Below are 13,578 nucleotides of genomic sequence, written 5' to 3'. Positions count from 1 at the left end.
GTCGGACAGACAGACAGAAGGTTGTCCGGTACCGCCATGCAGAAAAGGCCCAGATGCAGCCTATTAAGCTTGATTTGGCAAATCCCCCACACCTGTCGAATTCCCCACACCATGCTATTCGCTTACGCTTAGTCGGTCCACTTTCCACCGTCTCTTTGCACTCTTCAGGCATTCTCCACAGACGTTTTCACCGCTCGCTGTACAAGGACACATATGGCCATATCAATGTGAATATCAGGCATCTCCATACATGGGCATAAAAGGCACACGGGCAGACAGACAGATACAGAGTTCTCCTGGGCATAAAAGGGACACAGAGACAGCGGGTACTCTGGCGGGTTTAATGGGTATTCTACAACAGGTCGTTAAGAGGAAGCAATCTGATTGGTTGAAACGGTTTCTAGCCGTTGATTAAACCAGCACTGTTCACCACCTAGTCAAAACAAAGAATTCAGCCGCTCTGTTTTCCCAGAGCGCTAGCAAACTCGATGGCTAGGCTGGATAGTTTCTTTGGACATTTGTGGTCGTAGTGACTACATCTGTCATTGAAAAAAAATATTTTTTCAGCGATTTTCTTAGTTTTAAGGGTAACTGTTGTAGAATTGCAATATTACACTCGAGGGTGTTGTTTAACGTGATTATTGCCACGACACAGACAGTGATGCGGTATAGGGGAACGAGACGAAGTCGAGTTCCGCAAGCATCACTGATGCATCCCTGATACACCCTCTCGTGTAATATTGCTTGATTACATAACGGGGTGGGGGGCATGTATATGCATTCCCTATATTTGCATCGTTCCCAACTTGCATCGTTCCCGCGTGGGCCGTGTCCAACGACGACGGACACATGCAGGGGTCTAGTCATAAATTAAACATCTTTGGTACTATATATAGCGTATAACAGCGAGGGCAAAAAAATACTAAGGAATGTATATAGCCAAATAACGAGGGTTAATTTCCATTACAAGTATTCATCTGGGACACAAAAATAGACGCCGCCCGCTGACAAGCATGGGGGGGCCCAAAACATAATCCCTCTCTCTCTCTCTCTCTGCCTATATGGCTTCCCTCCCCCTGCAGAACAAGGCCAGTCGTTGCTCTCATAATATGATATAAATGCCCCTCAGCTGTGCCACGAGAGAGGCACATTTCACACTGCGTTTGTGTGCACAAGTGTCCCCGGCCTCAGGGAGACAAAATGAAGCACAAACTGCTTTAAACGACTGCACTGCTTGTCGTCACCTTGACTTACATTTACTCAACCTATTCTTTTTTAAGGAACGGAACAGTTTGACAACACCGCATCCCAAGAAGCACCAGTTCGTCTTGGCCCCAAGGATACAGAAACGAGGATTCAGAAAGTCACCAAATTAATAGCAACACCACAGAGGATTAAGGAGCTTCTGTGTGTATATATATATATACGTGTCTCTCTGGTGGGTTGCCTTGAAGGATATCGGGACACTATTTTGATGTCTCAAGGCTGATTTAAACGGGGACTGCAAATTTGTTTCCGAAATCCCGTTAATCCGAGATACAACATGCCCCGGTTACTTAACACGGAGTCCGCCAGAAACGAGGAACACGAAGGTTTAAATTATAGTACCCTATAGCCCGCCAAACCCGAGATTCTCGGGTTTGTATTCTTTAATCCATTTTTTTATCCGATCGTATCGGATGCTGCTGTCGCTAACCGCATCAGCGCAGAGTGGGACGCTGGCGGCCGCGGCCATTTTGAACATGCGCGCGCGCCCATGCACCATTCACAGCTCTGTGTCTCAGAAAGGACATTGAGGGGGCCATTTCTGGTGAATAGCCTTAACAAGGGTTTTCACCGGGCTGTAGCAGGCGGGCTGACACTCGCGGTCGGCCTTTTCGGCTTTTTCCGACACAACAACATCCGGGCATGTCACTCACTACACACATGTAGTTTTGTAACATTCGGTTACGGATATTTGGCTCTTCAAAGTAAGTGTTACGCGCGATAGAACAATACGCTTGTGTGCTTGTGTGCAGGCTAACTGTTTTCAAATACAATAGATGTTTGACGTCACCGAGGTGTATAGGTCGGCACAGAGTCGCCGAAAACCGTGAAAAAGCTACAAGCAAACGCTTGCAAATATACAAACACTTTCTTGATTGGTTCCTGGCGGCCAGAATTAAAACCAAACAAAAATGTACACAACTGAAGAGAAATGCAAACTCAAAATCCAAACACAGCCTAATACACAGTACACTCATACTGAGCTGTTCCTCTTATATACTCTGCAGACTCCACCCTCGGAATTCTAATTAACCAACCACGGGGCAATAGCAATTCCACCCCAACAACATGCACCCCCATGTTCTAATTCACGGGTTCCAATCTCGCGGCTCCGCTTTCAGTTTCAACAGCGTTTGCCGTCTCAGAGTTAAATTAACGCATTTTGGGCGGGCACCCCTTTTGGTGTTTTAAGCAATATATGTTATCCTTTAGCTATTGAAAAATAGCAGATCAGCTCGGTGCCGCGCTACGAGCTTGTATAGGTCTGCTATTTTTGAAAAATTGTGAAAACGCAGCACAAATCTTTGAATATTCAGGGTGAACGTTTTTTTTTTAAGACAAATTGTTGCTTCTGAGGGGGTCCCTGGAACAATATTTTCAGATGGGGGGGGGGGGGGGGGGGGGGGTCGGTGGCCATGTAATTTTTGGGGTCCTTGACATGAAATATTGAGCACCACTGATACACAAATATTTCAGAAAACTTTAGACTTTTCTTTTTTTTTTTTTTTACTTCAGGCCTAAATGGGTTAACATTGAGGACATTATTGTGTTACGGCGTTCTTTCCTTCTCCGTGTCCGAGAGTGCTCTGTGGTAACAACGGAGGATGTAACATAATAGAGAGGTTTCCTGTGTGTGTGTGTGTGTGTGTGTGTGTGTGTGTGTGTGTGTGTGTGTGTGTGTGTGTGTGTGTGTGTGCAGCACACAGGGTGCAGAGCCACTTTAAATGAAACACGCACGGCTGAGATTAATAAACGCTTTGATTAGAGAGTCAGCTATAGAGCCACGGGCTGCAGTGTGTGTGTGTGTGTGTGTGTGTGTGTGTGTGTGTGTGTGTGTGTGTGTGTGATGATGATGATCAGATCACTCCAACTGGATGAGAAGAAGACCTGTATTAGCAGGTATAAAATCCTGCCTAGGGCCAGTTGGTGGAAGGTAACTACTGTAAGTACATGTGATGTACTTAAGTAAATGGTGCATTTATATAGCGCCTTTACCCATGGTGCTTGACATAGATTGTGTATTACCCACGCACACACACACACGACACACCGACGGCGGAGGTAACCATGCAAGGCACCAACCTGCACATCAGGAGCAATTAGGTGTTCAGTGTCTTGCTGCAAGGACACACAGGTCTCCATTTTCGTCACCGCTAAACCCCTGCCTTATCCCAAAACGTCTTTGCATTTTTTTTTTACTATTTTGCTAAATATTTTTGAATGTTTTTGAATAGTTAAAATGGCCAGTCTACAATAAAACATGTCGTTTTTAACTCAAATCTTTGCTTCTGGGGTCCCTGGAACAAGATCCCCATTTTCCAATGGGGGGTCTGAGGCCAATTACATAATTATAATTCTGGGGGGCCCTCGGCATGAAATGGGTTGAGCACCACTGACATAGAAACAGAGACATGATTTAGAAGACATTTGTAGAATCTGGTCTCCGGTGGAAATGGGCTGACGGACTCACCCCTTGGTGTTAAGGGTTTGGGATGATAGGGTTCCTGTCGGATTTATGGGTGTCAGATTATTGTGACGTCAGACTAATGCTACTCTCAGACGCCATATATTGTACATGCTTTTACTCCACGCCCAATTATTTGGGCGTGGAGTAAAAGCATGTACTGTGGTTACTATAGTTACTTTGTAGATTTTGATTACAGAACAGACATGAACCATTTAATTCAGACACCCCTGCCCCATACATTTTGACCGATGGCGAAGTTCAAAATGTGTGACTAATCTTTTTCAAAATATAGCAGATCTACAAGCATATACAAACCAGTGGCGGACTGGTCTTTTATTGCCACGGCAGGCCGTCCAGTGAATGGGCATGGTTGGTTCCTCGTCTTACGATCATTTGCGGTAATTATCAGAGCATGGTGGAGGATGACGACCTAGTTAGACCTTATAGATCTGTTATTTTCAAAATGGAACATTTCCACCACTGCCTATTATAGGGCACCAAGTTGCTCAGGGCGGTACTGTCCGTCTGTCTGTCTCCCAGGTCCACTGACAAAAGGCCTCCTGTAACTCAAATATCTCAAATATTTGCTTCTGGGGGAACAACATATTTTGAGATGGGGATCGGCGGCCAAATATATATAATTCTAGGGGTCCTTGACATGAATATAGTTTGAGAACCACTGACATAGAAACATAGGTTTGTCAGAAAACTGTCATGATTTAGAAAGCATTTGTAGAATCATCCTCCGGTTCCAATGATAGTGAATTGCCCCTATACTGGTATTCAGTCTTACTGGTGCTCATTAACGTCACATAGGTGAACACGGACATTGCTGTTCCTTGGAGTGGTCGCACCACTCAAAAGAAATGCTGAGTCATTTGACTGTTTTAATAAGCACTTTGTTTCCATAAGCACTTTTTTTCTTAAGAACTTTTGCCTGACTGACTGACTGACTCGCTTGGGCAGGTTAATGTTTTAGCTTTTCATTTATTGATGTCTTAAGTAAAACCATCAACACTGCAATGTAGAACTTAAAATACCCCAAAACCAAAAGGCACAGAATGTCCCGTTTCAACTTAAATATATAAAGAACTAGAAAAAGTGCCCTTCTGGGCACAGGTCTCCACCAGGAGGATAGGACAAAATGTAGTAATATAAACATGTTTTTTTGTTTGGTTTTTTTTGCAACAATTTTCTTCTTTTTGTTGAGATCACTCATAGCATCTCTGAGGATATAGAATTCTGGACGAGCAGGACATGTGCAGCATTTTGAACGAAACGGGCCACATTAAGCAATGTGTTTTGCAGAAATAACCGGGTAAGGGCTAGTATATAATATACAGTTTATAGTGTAGGCATTTAGCCGACGCGATTCACAGTAATGTTATCAATGTGTCTGGTGTTATTATGCTAGGGATTTAGGGCCAATTACAAGGAGAGAGTTACACTTTCTGATGGCTGTTGGAAGGGCATATTCCAACATTTTAGCAATATCTAGAAGGTCATCCCATGTTTGTGCCGAATTTGGGTCGAACAAGCTCAGTGAGAGCTCTCCCTCTGCTGCACGCTGTGCCTGTGTGTGGTCTTTTTATACGTTACTGAAGTATATAGTTCGACTGTTACAGTACATGGGTGTCCCTATAGCTGTTTGGGTCCAGTTTGGTACTATACTGTATATATTGGGAGGATGATTCCTTCCTCCAAAACTCTGCGGTGTGTTGTGGCGTGACCCAGAGCCATATAGAGTATAGAGTTACGCAAACTCCGTTCACTTCATGGGGCTTCAGTCCAATGGCGGGCGGCTCTTCTACATATAGACTTCTATTGGTTTGTCCCTAATCGAAGGCTTCAATTATAGGGACAACCGGAAGTTTACGGAATGCAACTGGAGTCTATGGGCTCGCGCGGAGTACGTGAACCACGTGGCGGGGCTATTTTCTGTCCCCTCAATGTCGCAACTATTCTTTGGCTCTGGTGTGATCGTGATTCGTCCCTCATGGCCCGGATATGTTCCCAGGGAGGGGATATACGTCAATTTCTGGGGAGACTACCCGGATGACACTGGTTGTTTGTTTAGCATGAGGGAATCATAGCTTCAAATTGAGATATTGGTTGTTCAGTTTGACCCACCAGTTTTGGAGATGTGGCTTATAGAGTATAATGTCTTGCAGAAAACAACGAGTTGAGAAAACAGGCTTGAAAGGTTCACTTCTGTGGTCTCTATAACATCACACCTATAGCTGCATGTTTAAGCATTTATTTCAAATGTACATTTTCAGCTCTGACACTTAAGTTTCAAAGTATGTATTATGTGAAGAGAATGTAGCGCACTGTATACGTACATTTATGGAAAAAAAAAAGAAAAACACTAAAAGTTAGAGAATATGGAATATGGGAGGTTTCTGCCCGACGGCAACGATTTGCATAAAATAAGTGAATTTAGAGGTTAAATGCTAATGCTACGGGGTGGCAGTGCATGGCCGTCCCGTGGGAGGTTAAATGCTAATGCTACGGGGTGGCAGTGCATGGCCGTCCCGTGGGAGGTTAAATGCTAATGCTACGGGGTGGCAGTGCATGGCCGTCCCGTGGGACCGCCCATGATGATCCTGAACCCATTTTGGGTGTTTTAAAACATTACGTTATAATTTTGCCATTGAAATAAATAGCAGATCTACAAGCTCATAGCGCGCCACCGAGTGGCGCGCTACGAGCTTGTAGGTCTGCTATTTTTGAAAAATCGTGAAAATATTTATTTCAGGAAACTGGAGGATTTAGAAGAATTATTTAAAATGTTTGAGGTCCCATGGAATGTGCACTGCTGTATCCTGCTCTGTGTGCCAGTGTTGTTTTCGTCGACTAAAACTAAGACGAAAAATGTCCGTCGACATTTTAGTCGACTAAATCAACTGTAGATTTAGTCGACTAAAACTGGACTGACACTATAGAACATTCCAGGTGACTAAAATGTGACTAAAACTGACTAAAACTGGCTGTACTCGGTGTGCACCGAGTCCATCTCCAGTCGGTGCACAGAATGGTGGCGTGTACGAACCGAGCAACTGCCTTTAGATACTGTTTGAAAGACCACTGCCATTTACAGTATATATATACACCTCTTTGTACTATTTTAAACGCACCTGGAAATTGCTGCCGTTCGCCTCGAGGCCGTATAACACCGAGTGACAGCTTCATTGTGAGATGTTGCAATTTGTTCCAAAAGCGTTTACACCACCAAGTATATATACTGTAACTGCCACTATAACGGCCAATGCTCGACTCTTCTGGTTTTGTAAGCTATAGTTAGTTGTTGTTGGTCTTTTTGTGTGACAATGTGACACAGCATGTCTTTAGTCCCGTTTAATTGTACGTATAACTTCGTATACTCTTCTCCTATTCTGTTTGGTTTAGTTTAGTTTAGTTTAGTTTAGTTTAGTTTGGTTTGGTTTGGTTTGGTTTGGTTTGGTTTGGGAAGGGAAGGGAAGGGAAGGGAAGTGAATTGAATTGAATTGAATTGAATTGAATTGAATTGAATGAGACGAAATTAGACAATTGAACAGATTGTTACGTTGACGTTCTTCTCACCGGTCTTTAACTGTACAGGTCCATTTGGTCGGCTCCATTCGCACACTCTCTCAGCGTCACGGGCATCTATGGCAAACCGTCTGACCCCCGAACGACAGCCCTGAAAATGAAATGAAATGAATTTGAACAGTTGTGTGAAGCTGACTGACACCCCCCCCTCTCTCTCTCTCTCTGTGTCTTTTTGTGTGCAGGAGAACCAGCCATCATGTCCTCTCCAGCGCAAACTCTCTGCTGACGGAAGAAGAATCCATCCATCCTTACACACACACACACACACACACACACACACACACACGCGCGCACGCACACACGCTCACACGCACACACCAGAACCAGCAGCGTTCCACACCAGCACAGCGCTAAACACAGAGAGAGAGACAGAGACAGAGACAGAGACAGAGACAGAGACAGAGACAGAGAGACAGACACAGATAAACAGAGAGTCAGAGACAGAGAGAAAGAGAGTAGTTAAAGCAAGCGAGAGAGAGAGAAGGCGAGAAGAAAGATAGAGAGAGGAGGAGAGAGAGAGAGAGAGAGAGAGAGAGAGAGAGAGAGAGAGAGAGAGAGAGGGCTTGGAGTGAGAACGGTAGATGGATGCTGTCCGGATTGAGGGGACAGCTCATTCTTCACTAACGGGGAAGCCAAACATTTCAAAATGGAGTCGAAGGATAGGAACACGGCAGGAGGTAAGAAAGAAAGCTTCACCTGAAGCGCTTCGGGGGCTGTGTGTGGAGTTTTCACAACTCCCAGCATGACTTGAGTGTGTGTGTGTGTGTGTGTGTGTGTGTGTGTGTGTGTGTGTGTGTGTGTGTGTGTGTGTGTGTGTGTGTGTGTGTGTGTGTGCGCACGTGCGTGCATGCGTGCGTAAAAGTCAGTCGTCAGCGTTTTCAGGCCTAAGTTCTTTTGTACGTGTGTTTTATATGTCGTTTTGCCAATGGATTCCCCCCCCACACACACACGCACACACACACACACACACACACACACACACACACACACACACACACACAACACACACATGTACAGTGTGTGCCATCTTCTTCACTAGCTGCTGTATCCTATACTAGCTCACCTCCTGCCAGTGAGGAGCCCCCGCCGGGAGGACGTATAGACTATAGCCTTGGTCCTACACTCCTCCCGCACAACACTCCTTGCTGACATGGCAACCCGTAGGAGGACATGCAGTAACACATGACACCCTCCCCGCCGACACCCCACGATCACTTTAAACCACTTTATCCATCCATCCATCTTCAACCGCTTATCCGTAGTCGGGTCGCGGGGGCAACAGCTCCACCAGAGAGCACTAGACTTCCAACTCTCCAGCTATAGAGCAACATTAGTGACTTCCTCCTGGGGGGATCCCGAGGCGTTCCAAGGCCAGTGAGTCGATGTGTTTCCTCCGACTGCCCCTTGGTCTGCGCCGGGGGGGGTCTGGACGTGCAGGAGACGCCCGAGAGGCATCTTAACCAGATGCCCCGAACCAACCTAAGCTGGCTCCTTTCCAGGTGAAGAAGCAGCGACTCTACTCCGAGACTCTACTCTCACGTGACTGAACTTCTCACCCTATCTCTATAACCCATTCTGGGCGTGAACCCCTTTTGCTGTTTTAACTGAGCATTATGTTATACTTCTGTTTGAAAATGACAGTTTTCTGACAAAGCTATGTTTCTATGTCAGTCCTTCTTCGATTAAAAGAAAATTGCAGACCTACAAGCTCGTAGCACGCCACTCGGTGGCGCGCTATGAGCTTGTACATCTGCTATTTTTCAACACCAAAAGGGGTTCCCGCCCAAAAATGGGTTAAAGACCTCCGTGTATAAGTTGTTTGAAGTCCACAAGAGTGTCACATATTTCGGCAGGTGGCACCAATTTCACCATAATTTTGCCATGCTGGAGTGACAGGAGTGTGAGTGAGTGAGTAGCAGAGGTTTTCAGTATTGGAATTTGAACACCTCACTGGTCTTGGAACGCCTCGGAATTCCCCCCAGGAGGAAGTCACTAATGTTGCTCTGGAGAGGGAAGTCTGGAGCTCTCTGGTGGAGCTGTTGCCCCCCCGTGACCCGACTACGGATAAGCGGTTGAATCTTGGCAGGGACTCATATAGGTATTGTTTAAAAATATTCCTAAAAAAAAGGGTAGGCTAAGAGCTGGGAACTTCTCCTTTGGTCCAGACATGTTAGAATGGTCTAGTGAAGCACCTTTATTTTTTTGTTTTTTTTCCCTCTTTTCAGTGTGTTTTTTTTTTTTTGGTTTTCCCTTAGGCAAGGCATTTGGCCTGAAAAAACCTAAAAAATAAAATATTAGATAAAGACAATTAATTTAAATAAGGGTTTCGGCTCTCGGCCCATGCCATAATGCCCTACAGTGTTTTTGTTTCCTTTTGATGTGTATATTGATAGGTATGTTATGCTATGTCCTTTTTTTCTTTCTTTTATCGTATCTATTTTGTACGTCATTGTTTTTGGTTTCATTTGTCTTCATGTTGTCTTTATGTTGTCCTAAGTGGTTTTTGTTGTTGTACGTGTATGACCACATACCGTGGTGTTCACAAAAAACTAAAATATAAAGTATATAAAATAAAATAAAAAGAATGGTCTATAGTGAAGGGCAGGCAACTGTCTAATTGCATCAACTACCCATTGTGGGAGTATATGGGATCAAAGTGTGTCACTTTGTGCGGCGCAGCGAGCTTGTACATGTCAGTAAGAGCACGCTTAGCTGGGGACTTCTTCTGTCCTGTAGTATTTTCATTTATTTGTAAGCGCTGTATAGGTTTGCGGTATACACACTCGTCAGGGTGCGCTTGTTTGCGCTTCCCTCCAGGCGTGCCTCCGGCGCAGGGGAAGGGAGGCGTCACGCGGTGCAACGTGCAGGGGAAAATGTTCCATTGATCTTACATTAATGGACCCAAACGGATCCCATAAGGGTGCAGCTATACAGACTGCACGGTTAAATGAACACCGAGGGTTTTTGCTGTGCAGGGCCGGGTCATGAATATGGATTCCTTGCCTTCGTTCTTCTTGTCTAATAGTTAGGCTGACGCAGCACCCATAACTTCTCCTTCAAGGGCATGCCCGAGACCACCTGGATCCGACGCACGCACGCACGCGCACGCACGCACGCACGCACGCACGCACGCCATGCAGTGTTGGTTTTTTTGACTAAAAATGTTCGTCGGCTACCTTTTTCCACTGATGGAAACTAAATGAAAACTAAGCTATGATGACAGAAACTATAAGACTAAATGTATTGACAATTTCGTCAACAAATAAAAACCAGACTAAAATGCTAGGAGAGAGAGATCCAGTATAATTTATTTTACACTTGGTTGCATGCTGAAAATAGCCGGTCTACAAGCTCACAACGCGTTGCAACACGTTTTGAGCTTGTAGATCGGCTATTTTCAGCAAGTGTAAAATCAGTCATTACGATTGCATCAAGGCCCGCCAAAATACATTTTAGTCCACTAAATCAACTGTAGATTTAGTCGACGAAGATCTTATGATATTTAGTCGACTAAAACTAGACTAAAACATTCCAGGTGACTAAAATGTGACTAAAACTAAATGAAAGGTGACAGGCAGGCATGTACAGTATGTACAGTAGCATATACACGTTATTAAAGTCTCTCTGTTAGTGCCCACAAAGAGTGAGCTCAAATCAATACACTCGTGTCCATATTTCACTTTGATGTCTTGTGAGAGGTCAGCGGACACACCAGTGTGCGCCGTTTGTTTTCCACATAGTGTCACAGTGACAAAGACGCTGCTCAGGTGCAGTGTTTTTAGCCGTTTTAGTCATAGTCTCTTGAATAGTTTTCATTTCGTTTTTTCTTTTTATTCACTTGGAATGTTTCACTGTCATTTCGGTCGACTAAATATCATAAGAGTTTACTCGACCAAATCTACAGTTGATTTAGTCGACTAAAATGTATTTCGGCGGGCCTTGAGGCCGTGTTTTTACACTTCTATAGCCGATCTACGAGTGAGCTTGTATTGGCTATTGTCAGCATGCGTTACACATGCGTGTAAAATGACTTATACTGGATCTCTTGTCCACTACAGTCCCTTCCTATAGCATTTTAGTCTAGTTTGCATTTGTCGACAAAACTGTCAGTATATTTAGTCTCAGTTTTAGTTTCCATTTAGTTTTCGTCAGTGAAAAAAGGTAGTCGACGAACATTTTTCGTCATGGTTTTAGTCGACAAAATCAACACTATAGTGGTATAGCACTTAGATAACCTCTAGTGCTTATAATCCTAATTCCAAACGGAATCTTTTTCTGAGTGTAAAACTACTGTAATTTAGTGTTCTCTAAAAGACTAAAACCATAAAACATCAATTGGAGTGAGGACGAGTGAGGACAGGGAAAGTTGGCCGCTATATTTTCCATGCAAAACCTCATGAAACAATATCTGTAAAACAATCGTTGTTGTTGTTGTTGTTGTTTTTGTAAGTAAGAACGCATAATACTGGGCTTGAGGCAAATTAATCTCTAATGGCGAAACTGGTTGATGAATATCTTATGGTCTTACGGTGCGTTCCTCCCGCACCGAAAGATCAAAGAGGAGAAGAAGTTCTCCTCTTTGAAAAGTTGAACATTCTCCACGTCTTTGCATTGACTTTGTATGTAATTGCGTCGCTCGCACAAAATGTTAGATCTTTTTATTTTATTTTTTGTGTGTGTGTGTGTGTGGGGGGGGGGGACCTTTACCATGTGATGAGGAAGGATGCGGTCTTGATGAAATCTAGCCGTGTAATACAAGCACAAGTGCGCACGCACACACACACACACACACACACACACACACAAACCCTTCCCCCTCCTCCTCTCCTCATTGTCATCTCACCTTCTCTCCTGCGTACACCCCCCGCCCCCTCCCCCACCCCCGTGCGTCCTCATCTTCACTTGGCCTCTGTGACCCCCCCCCCACCCCCCCGCTCTCACGCTATTTTTGGGCTTCCCGTTTCCCTTTTCCGGATCTCGATCGTCATGCGAACAACAAACTTCGTCGAGATCAGTTCAACCTGACCTTTCATCACGTCTAATGTCCTCCTCCTCCTCCTCCTCCTCCTCCTCCTCTGCCCCGTCTTCTCTTTCTCGTCTCCATTACTCATGTCGGTTCGTTCGTTCCCTCCCCCACACACACACACACACACACACACACACACACACACACACACTCTCTCGGTTCAATTCAAAGGCGCTTCTATTGGCATGGAGAATCAAAGATGTTTCTTAGTGAGCTTTATAGTGGTGACTGAGCTTGTAATATCTTGGCGTGCACAGATAGACACCAGGGGGTGCTATATAGAGCACCTTTTCTCTCTGGACAAAATGTGCCCGTTTGAAAAAAGAAAAGGGCACATTTACATAGTACACTGTATACAGTATACTGTATGTGGACCATGCATGGTGACATTGATCAATTCTTGATAATATATTAATAATTATTATTTAGGCCCCAAAATCTATAAATCTCACACTATTAATAACCGGGCCGGTTCTATACGCGCTGCACAAGGTGCCCTTTTTTTCCACTTAAGCACCTGCCCCTCAAATGTCTGTGCACACCACTGATATCCGCCATTTGTTGAATAGCCATAAAATATGGTCGAAGTGGTTAAAAATGATTGTGGCGCTATGTTATATTTTATATAACCAGGGGGTACCGGGGGTTCCACTTTGAACCACTGGTTTGCGTGTGTCAAATATATGACACACTACGAACCATCCGAAATCAAAACCTATATAACCCATTTAGGAATGACACTAGATTCTATACACAAATTGTTCTTCCTCTCCTTCCATCTCTCTGCACTGTCTGTACTGTACGTCTAATAATACCGCTCTGGACATTTTAAAGAACCACCAAAAAAAAAAAAAGAAGAACGTTTAACTACTGTTTAAAACAAGCGTTTGCGGGAGTTAAAGGTAGAGTAAGTGATTTCACTTAATTCAAATATCACTTATTTTTTTTGTTTTGTTGTGATAATCCTCTCTACTATAGAGTGTGCTGACCATATAAGGAGTTCCTCCTGTCCCCAGTTAACCCCTGGGGGTCAAAAAAACGTAGGTTTCGTTGTTGACTCTCTATCCTGATTGGACGAAGGCTTAGGTCCCACAGCCAAAAACGAAACCTAAGGTTTTTTGAGTGAAATCACTTACTCTATACCTTTAACCTCCGTTTGTGTGTCAACGTGTCCTCACCTCATGGGTCACGTTGGCTCTGCGTTCTGCTCACAGTGGCCTTTAAAATA

The 13,578-nt window shown here is 44.3% G+C and overlaps 1 pseudogene across 1 annotated transcript in view; it reads left to right on the top strand.

Annotated features, from left to right (window-relative positions):
• Positions 1-7,970: 7,970 nt before the first annotated feature.
• The window catches only part of LOC308318387 (voltage-dependent calcium channel gamma-4 subunit-like), a 46,019-nt pseudogene continuing 40,411 nt past the window's right edge, over positions 7,971-13,578 (top strand). The window contains exon 1 of the transcript in view: positions 7,971-8,001. The product of the transcript in view is annotated as a voltage-dependent calcium channel gamma-4 subunit-like (transcript). The remainder of the gene's footprint in view (positions 8,002-13,578) is intronic.

Source organism: Protomyctophum bolini (genome assembly GCF_963924005.1).
Source record: "Protomyctophum bolini genome assembly, chromosome: 7".
NCBI lineage: Eukaryota > Metazoa > Chordata > Actinopteri > Myctophiformes > Myctophidae > Protomyctophum > Protomyctophum bolini.
Note: the sequence above shows the minus strand (reverse complement) of the source record. Positions and strands in the feature narration are given on the sequence as shown.